Source organism: Arachis ipaensis, chromosome B2, assembly GCF_059453495.1.
Source record: "Arachis ipaensis isolate K30076 ecotype BB chromosome B2, ASM5945349v1, whole genome shotgun sequence".
NCBI lineage: Eukaryota > Viridiplantae > Streptophyta > Magnoliopsida > Fabales > Fabaceae > Arachis > Arachis ipaensis.
In genome coordinates this window covers 53,812,501-53,822,500 of record NC_142437.1, presented here as the reverse complement: position 1 = coordinate 53,822,500, position 10,000 = coordinate 53,812,501, and positions in this window count along the sequence as shown.

The window sequence follows — 10,000 nt, the reverse complement described above, 5'->3', positions numbered from 1 at the left end:
AAATAAAAAAAAAATGAAAAAAAAACGGAAAAAAACTATGGAAAAAAACCGGAGAAGCTTGCCAAAGATGAGGCCATTACGGCTCGCCTTTAGGTGTCCTCCTCGGGATAACGTCATTTAAAGAACAAGAGTCAGCACAATGTAAAAAAAAAAAAAAACAAAAACTGAAAAAAAAAATGAAGAAAAAACGGAAAAAAACTATGGAAAAAAAAACCGGAGAAGCTTGCCAAAGATGAGGCCATTACGGCTCGCCTTTAGGTGTCCTCCTCGGGATAAAGTCATTTAAAGATCAAGAGTCAGCACAATGTAAAAACAAAAAAAAAAAAAAAACTGAAGAAAAAACGGAAAAAAACTATGGAAAAAAAACCAGAGAAGCTTGGCAAAGATGAGGCCATTACGGCTCGCCTTTAGGTGTCCTCCTCGGGATAACGTCATTTAAAGAACGAGAGTCAGCACAACGTAAAAAAAAAAAAAAAAAAAAAAAAAAAAAAAAAAAAGAAAACTGAAAAAAAACGGAAAAAAACTATGGAAAAAAAACCGGAGAAGCTTGCCAAAGATGAGGCCATTACGGCTCGCCTTTAGGTGTCCTCCTCGGGATAACGTCATTTAAAGAACAAGAGTCAGCACAATGTAAAAAAAAAAAAAAAACTGAAGAAAAAACGGAAAAAAATATGGAAAAAAAAACGGAGAAGCTTGCCAAGGATGAGGCCATTACGGCTCGCCTTTAGGTATCCTCCTCGGGATAACGTCATTTAAAGAACAAGAGTCAGCACAATGTAAAAAAAAAAAAATGAAAAAAAAAACTGAAGAAAAAACGGAAAAAAACTATGGAAAAAAAAACCGGAGAAGCTTGGCAAAGATGAGGCCATTACGGCTCGCCTTTAGGTGTCCTCCTCGGGATAACGTCATTTAAAGAACAAGAGTCAGCACAATGCAAAAAAAAAAAAAAAAAAAAACTGAAAAAAAAACGGAAAAAAACAGGAAAAAACTGTGGAAAAAAAACCGGAGGAGCTTGCCGAAGATGAGGCCATTACGGCTCGCCTTTAGGTGTCCTCCTCAGGATATCGTCGTTTAAAGAACGAGAGTCAGCACAACGTAAAAAAAAAAAACGGAAAAAAACTATGGAAAAAAAACCGGAGAAGCTTGCCAAAGATGAGGCCATTACGGGTCGCCTTTAGGTGTCCTCCTCGGGATAACGTCATTTAAAGAACAAGAGTCAGCACAATGTAAAAAAAAAAAAAAAAAAAAAAAAAAAAAAAAAAAAAAAACTGAAAAAAAAACGGAAAAAAACTATGGAAAAAAAACCGGAGAAGCTTGCCAAAGATGAGGCCATTACGGCTCGCCTTTAGGTGTCCTCCTCGGGATAACGTCATTTAAAGAACAAGAGTCAGCACAATGTAAAAAAAAAAAAAAAAAAAAAAAAAAAAAAAAAAAAAAAAAAAAAAAAAAAAAACTGAAAAAAAAAAACTGAAAAAAAAAACTGAAGAAAAAACGGAAAAAAAACTATGGAAAAAAAACCGAAGAAGCTTGCCAAAGATGAGGCCATTACGGCTCGCCTTTAGGTGTCCTCCTCGGGATAACGTCATTTAAAGAACAAGAGTCAGCACAATGTAAAAAAAAAAAAAAAAAAAAAAAACTTAAAAAAAAAACTGAAGAAAAAACGGAAAAAAACTATGGAAAAAAAAAATCGGAGAAGCTTGCCAAAGATGAGGCCATTACGGCTCGCCTTTAGGTGTCCTCCTCGGGATAACGTCATTTAAAGAACAAGAGTCAGCACAATGTAATAAAAAAAAAAAAAAAAACTGAAAAAAAAAATTGAAGAAAAAACGGAAAAAAACTATGAAAAAAAAACCGGAGAAGCTTGCCAAAGATGAGGCCATTACGGCTCGCCTTTAGGTGTCCTCCTCGGGATAACGTCATTTAAAGAACAAGAGTCAGCACAATGTAAAAAAAAAAAAAAAATGGAGAAAAAACGGAAAAAAATATGGAAAAAAAAACGGAGAAGCTTGCCAAAGATGAGGCCATTACGGCTCGCCTTTAGGTGTCCTCCTTGGGATAACGTCATTTAAAGAACAAGAGTCAGCACAATGTAAAAAAAAAAAAAAAAAAAAAAAAAAAAAAAAAAAAAAAAAAAAAAAAAAAAAAAAAAAAAAAAAAAACTGAAGAATAAACGGAAAAAAACTATGGAAAAAAAACCGGAGAAGCTTGCCAAAGATGAGGCCATTACGGGTCGCCTTTAGGTGTCCTCCTCGGGATAACGTCATTTAAAGAACAAGAGTCAGCACAACGTATAAAAAAAAAATAAAAATAAAAATAAAAAAACGGAAAAAAAAACTATGGAAAAAAAACCGGAGAAGCTTGCCAAAGATGAGGCCATTACGGCTCGCCTTTAGGTGTCCTCCTCGGGATAACGTCATTTAAAGAACAAGAGTCAGCACAATGTAAAAAAAAACAAACAAAAACTGAAAAAAAAAAACTGAAGAAAAAACGGAAAAAAACTATGGAAAAAAAACCGGAGAAGCTTGGCAAAGATGAGGCCATTATGGCTCGCCAACGTTTGAGGGCTAACGTTACATCAAACGCTGCACACCAAAGCCAGCGACCATGCCCTCTTCAAATGATCATAACTTGAGTTGTAGATGTCCAATTGAAGTGATTCCAAGTGGGTTAGAAAGCTGACATTCAGAGCTTTCCAACCATATATGATAGTCTATATTGGGCATAAAATTGGCAACATGACAAGAGGACAAATTTGGCGCCATAAATGTGCATAAGGGAGGCCAACGTTAGGGTCAAAGTTAGACCCCTAACGTTGGCACCAACGTCCATACCAGTAGAATGTGTTTGCTGCTATGAAAAGTTGGACCTCTAACTTTGGCTCAAACTTTTGGTCCAACTTTTGCTAACCTCAAACCCGGTTCAATTGGTTCACTTTGGTTCTTCTTCAAACTCCAAGAGCAATCAACCAAGGCCTTTATCAACCCAATTCCATCAAGAGCAAGGGCCCAAATGATCATCACTCAAAGGCACAAGAAATAGATAAAATAGGAATTTCATTTAATTGTAATTTGTTTTTAATTTCATTTTCATTTCCATTTTGTAAAGCCTATATAAGGCATCATTTTCATATTTGGGGGGAGGCTGGCTCCACTAGGGAGCACTAGAATTTGAGAGCTCTCTCTTTAATTTTCTTTGTTTTGAATCTTGGGTGGAGAATTGAAGGTGTTCTGTTTCATTCTCCCTCTGAGATTTCTCTTTGTTTTTCTTGCTGCTTTTAATTCACTGCACTTCAAAATTTCAATTCTGTTTTGATTCCCAGCATCCAATTTCCTTTATTCTTCCTGCAATTTAAATTTCCAGTTGCGTGATCTATTGCTCTTTTTAATTTCCAACACCCCAGCCCCTTTACTTTTCATGCAATTTACTTTTCTTGCAATTTAAGTTTCAGCTATTTTACTTTCTTGTTCTTTAACTTACTTGCAATTTTACTTTCTGCATCTTTAAGATTCATTGTAATTTACTTTCTGTTGGCTACATTTCACACAATTCACTAAATGTCAGCTTGACTAAACTAATCACCCACTAAAATTGCTTGATCCATCAATCCCTGTGGGATCGACCTCACTCCCGTGAGTTTTTATTACTTGATGCGACCCGGTGCACTTGCCGGTTAGATTTGTGTGTTTTGGGAGAAAATTATTTTTCCTCCAAAATACTCATCATGTTTTTGGCGCCGTTGCCGGGGATTGATTAGATCAACAATGATTATGTGGGTGAGAAGTCTAGATCAAGCATTTTCTTTATTTTTGTTTTCTGTTTCAAAGTGAAACCAAGGTGTTTGAGTTTTTGCCTCACTAAGAAATTCTCATCTCTGATATGAGTAATTTCAATTTTCCTTGGTTGTGTGTTTTACAAAACTCAAATGGAGTTCAACTCATCTTATGATCAAACCAATTCTATTGGATATCACCCACCATCACCAATCTCTAATGGTGGCTGGGAATATCACCAAGAGAATACACATTCTGAGCACTCCAATTCATGGAGATTTGCTTCACAACCACAAGATGAGAAAGAGAATCATATGGGATACCAACCACCACCACAAAATGATTCATATCATTATCCTCATGGAAGATGGAAGTGTCGCCAAAGAATGGAAGAGCAGCCACCCTCACGTCCTAGTTTCTCATTTAAAAATTCTTCATCACTTGATTATGCCTCAACACAAAGTTTCCTCCAAAATCCATACCAGTCATCCCATCGATCACACAACTCATTCCACACCCCTCAACACAAATTCACCACAACATATTCACGTCACCAAAATTACTCTCAACCTTCATCTCTTGAATTAACAGAGGAAGAATACCGTGAAGGCATTGAAATACAGAGAAAACTAGTGGAATTTTACACAAAATCCCCATCTTGGAAAGAAACCATCCTCGAGCAGATAAATGGGTCCTTAGAGCAAACGAAGAGGAACTTAGAACCATCAAACAGTAAGGATGAAGACAAATTTGTGGGTGAGGAAGTGGAAAAGCAAGAACAAAAGGTCCTTGTGTCAAGTGAAAGTGCAATGAAGAAGGAGGAAAAGCAAGATAAGGAGGCCACTGCATCAAGTGAACTTTCAATGAAGAATGAGGTGGTTGAACCTGAAACTGCACTTGAGATGACAAGAGAACACGAAGACTCACAACTTTCACAAACCTCCCTGGACCAAAATGCCTCAACATCTGAATTCATGATTGAAAGGTATGACGAGGAGATGAAGAAATGTTGGGAAGATCGACAAACCTCCCCCATGATAGAGCAATTAAAACAAATGTTGGGTGTAAAAGAGGAAGTGGAAGAGCAAGAGAGTGAAGAAGTCATTCCAAACTCAAGTGAGGCAAAGAAGTACATAAAGGAGGAGTTCATGGAACCACCAATACAAAAGGCTCTGGATGAATACAAAACTCCAACAATCACACAACCACGAAGACTTGGATTCAAGGAAGTGAAGGCAATTAACAAAAGAACCAAGAAGAGGATTGTGACCAAGATACCAAGGACAACATTCATGAGAAGGTCAACTGCAAACAATCCTCCCCCTGATCCAGCAAGCAAGCTCAATCAAGCCATGTACAAAAGAAAGCTTGCTGAGAGGAAACCAAGACAGGGGGCAATAGCTGAATCTTCTCCTCTCTTGAAGTCATTCCTCTTAACAAATTGGAAGAAGAGGAAGAAAGTAAAGAACAGGTAGACAGTAGGTACATTTCTTCTCCTTGCTTTGTTTAAATTTCAATAAATTGGCATATGATCACATTATAAGTTTGGTGTTGCCCTGCAACAAACTGTTTTCCATCTTCATGGATGATTGCATCAATTTTACATGAAAGTGACACACCAAGATTCTAAGTTTGGTGTGCCACCTATTTTTCTATGCAAATCAATCCAGCAACATCACTTGTCTGTATAATCATATTGCCTTTTACAGTGTTATTTTTCTTCTTAGTTGGATAATTTTTGTTTTCTCTTTGTTTCATTTATTTACTTGTTTTTAATGCTTTCCTTCATTAACTGTTTTTGTTAATACATCACCAAGACATCCTTATTCATAACAGACTCTTCATTTGGTGATTGTATTTAACATATAACAGTTTCTTTTGTTTAGTTTTAGTTCAAATAAATTGACATATGGTTGCATTCTAAGTTTGGTGTTGCAACAAAATTTCGTTCCAATTCTTACAAGATACTTGCATTAATTCCAAGTGAAAGTGTCACACTAAGTTTGGTGTGCCACTTATCTTCTATGCAAAGTATTATGCTCACCTTCTTAAGTATGCAATCACAATGTCTCTGTCTCTTGTGCCTTGATTATTATCTTTAATTTTGCTTGCTTGAAACACATGTACTACTAACATTCCTTGTGTAAGACATTCATGATCCATCTTAGCCCCATAGCCACGGTTCTAATAGTTGCTTGAGGATGAGCAAGCATTCTAAGTTTGGTATGGGAAGGAAGAGAATAGAGGAAAAAGGACAACAATAATGAAGATGAACTGCAAGGTTGTAAAGTTCCTTTTCCTCTCATTTGTTTCAAGCACCATAAACTACATGATTGTCTGTACCTTCTCTGTATGCATGTGTGTATGAAAAGGCATAGTTTGATTTCTAAATTGCAACATGGTGCTATGTCATTATGATTACCAACTTGAGTTTTGTGAATTCAAAAGCAACAAAGTATCATGATCATAAACAAACAAGGCATTAAAGAAGATTTTAGCATGTGCATAAAAGTATTGGTAAGCTAGTATGTTTGATTGTTGCTTAATTGCATTAGATTTTATTTAATTGAAGTTTTCATCTAGAACATTTTGTGAAATCTTTTGAAAATCATGAAAACCTTGAAGAAGCAAATGCAAAATAAAGCAAGAAAAGAAAAAGGGAAAGAATGAGAAAGCTGAAGGCTCTGAGTACCAATGGCAATTCATTTGTTAAGTACTTGTGGTGTTTATGTATCAAGCCAAATGCTTGAAAACAAAACACTTAGAAGTCAAGGTTAGGCTCAAAGTGCAAAAGCACTCCCTCAAAGCTCAAGGCTCTGAGCATCAATGATTAGAGAGTCAAGAAAAGAAAAGAAAAATGAGCTTAATGAAGTCCTCTAATCAAATGCTTGTGGTGCTTATGTATCAAGTGGTAATACTTGAAAACAAAGCATTTAGAAGTCGTAGCTTTGTTATCAACTCATGGGGCAAAGCACCCAAAAAGGAGAAGCTAATAAGAAAATCAAAAGCTTGTTTCAAGGAAGAAATATAAGAAAAAGATTTCATAAATTGAGCTAGATGGAAGCATCAATCATTTACATTTCTTTTGTGATTGTAGTATGCTTAGAAAACTAGCTTACCGTGAACATTGAGTTGCTATTCTTCTTGCCTTGGATTGTCAATCTTTATTGCATGATTCTTTTCTTGCTTGGGGACAAGCAAGCTTTAAGTTTGGTGTTGTGATGACAAGTCATCTTAGCCTATTTTAACTAGCCTTTTTCTTTTGTTTTCAATTGAATTATGCACTTTCTTGAGCCATAAGCAAGCCAATTGGGTAGATTTTCATGTTTCCTTTGAGTTAATCAACCATGTATGAATTCATGCTATTTCATGAGGTTTTATACTAAAATTGTCACATATTATGAAAGAATGAATATCTCATGATTTTGAGCATAGCTTTGATGAGTTTGGTTGATTAATGATAGGTGAAGAAAGCTTGGAGAAAGGTTGAAGCAAAGAGGAATGGCTAGGAGTGAAGAGAGGACAATGGAATAAGTGAAAATTGAACCAGGAAGCATGAAGTTAGCCCCAACGTTAGCTCCCTAACTTGGAGGCTAACGTTGGCACATGAACATTCAAGGAAGAGGCATGAAGTTAGCCCCAACGTTAGCCCCCTAACTTGGAGGCTAACGTTGGAACTTGAGAGTTTCTCCCCTGGGCACCAACGTTTGCGCCAACGTTAGCCCCCTAACTTGGAGGCTAACGTTGGCATATGAATTACAAAGGGATAGGGGCCAACGTTTGCGCCAACGTTAGCCCCCTAACTTGGAGGCTAACGTTGGCGCCACACACCACAAGGCATACAAGGGGTATACTTCCAACAAGAATAACTTGAGCTACAGAGCTCCAAATGAGGTGATTCAAGAAACATTGGAAAGTAGGAATCAAGAGCTTTCCAAGCATATATGGCACTGCATGGTGGACACTAAAATTGAGGGAGAAAACTGCCCTGCAATGTGCATAAATGAACATGGTGGCAACATGCAGTGAGGCCACTTGACCTCTGCACCTTCGATGGAGTATAACTCGAGCTGTAGAGCTCCAATTGATGTGCTCCCAACAGCATTGGAAAGTAGACATCCAGGGCTTTCCAACAATGTATAATAGTATGGGGTGGACAATACATTTGAGCCTCCAGAACTGGCGTTTTCGCCAACGTTTGAGGGCTAACGTTACATCAAACGCTGCACACCAAAGCCAGCGACCATGCCCTCTTCAAATGATCATAACTTGAGTTGTAGATGTCCAATTGAAGTGATTCCAAGTGGGTTAGAAAGCTGACATTCAGAGCTTTCCAACCATATATGATAGTCTATATTGGGCATAAAATTGGCAACATGACAAGAGGACAAAGTTGGCGCCATAAATGTGCATAAGGGAGGCCAACGTTAGGGTCAAAGTTAGACCCCTAACGTTGGCACCAACGTCCATACCAGCAGAATGTGTTTGCTGCTATGAAAAGTTGGAGCCAAAGTTAGACCCCCTAACTTTGGCTCAAACTTTTGGTCCAACTTTTGCTAACCTCAAACCCGGTTCAATTGGTTCACTTTGGTTCTTCTTCAAACTCCAAGAGCAATCAACCAAGGCCTTTATCAACCCAATTCCATCAAGAGCAAGGGCCCAAATGATCATCACTCAAAGGCACAATAAATAGATAAAATAGTAATTTCATTTAATTGTAATTTGTTTTTAATTTCATTTTCATTTCCATTTTGTAAAGCCTATATAAGGCATCATTTTCATATTTGGGGGGAGGCTGGCTCCACTAGGGAGCACTAGAATTTGAGAGCTCTCTCTTTAATTTTCTTTGTTTTGAATCTTGGGTGGAGAATTGAAGGTGTTCTGTTTCATTCTCCCTCTGAGATTTCTCTTTGTTTTTCTTGCTGCTTTTAATTCACTGCACTTCAAAATTTCAATTCTGTTTTGATTCCTAGCATCCAATTTCCTTTATTCTTCCTGCAATTTAAATTTCCAGTTGCGTGATCTATTGCTCTTTTTAATTTCCAACACCCCAGCCCCTTTACTTTTCATGCAATTTACTTTTCTTGCAATTTAAGTTTCAGCTATTTTACTTTCTTGTTCTTTAACTTACTTGCAATTTTACATTCTGCATCTTTAAGATTCATTGTAATTTACTTTCTGTTGGCTACATTTCACACAATTCACTAAATGTCAGCTTGACTAAACTAATCACCCACTAAAATTGCTTGATCCATCAATCCCTGTGGGATCGACCTCACTCCCGTGAGTTTTTATTACTTGATGCGACCCGGTGCACTTGCCGGTTAGATTTGTGTGTTTTGGGAGAAAATTATTTTTCCTCCAAAATACTCATCAGGTGTCCTCCGTGGGATAACATCATTTAAAGAACAAGAGTCAGCACAATGTAAAAAAAAAAAAAAAAAAAAAAAAAAAAAAAAAAACTGAAAAAAAAACTGAAGAATAAACGGAAAAAAACTATGGAAAAAAAACCGGAGAAGCTTGCCAAAGATGAGGCCATTACGGCTCGCCTTTAGGTGTCCACCTCGGGATAACGTCATTTAAAGAACGAGAGTCAGCACAACGTAAAAAAAAAAATTGAAAAAAAACGGAAAAAAACTATGGAAAAAAAACCGGAGAAGCTTGCCAAAGATGAGGCCATTACGGCTCGCCTTTAGGTGTCCTCCTCGGGATAACGTCATTTAAAGAACAAGAGTCAGCACAATGTAAAAAAAAAAAAAAAAAAAAAACAGAAGAAAAAACGGAAAAAAATATGGAAAAAAAACGGAGAAACTTGCCAAGGATGAGGCCATTACGGCTCGCCTTTAGGTGTCCTCCTCGGGATAACGTCATTTAAAGAACAAGAGTCAGCACAATGTAAAAAAAAAAAATGAAAAAAAAAACTGAAGAAAAAACGGAAAAAAAACTATGAAAAAAAAACCGGAGAAGCTTGGCAAAGATGAGGCCATTACGGCTCGCCTTTAGGTGTCCTCCTCGGGATAACGTCATTTAAAGAACGAGAGTCAGCACAACGTAATATAAAAAAAAAAAAAAAAAAAACGGAAAAAAACTATGAAAAAAAACCGGAGAAGCTTGCCAAAGATGAGGCCATTACGGCTCGCCTTTAGGTGTCCTCCTCGGGATAACGTCATTTAAAGAACAAGAGTCAGCACAATGTAATAAAAAAAAAAACTAAAGAAAAAACGGAAAAA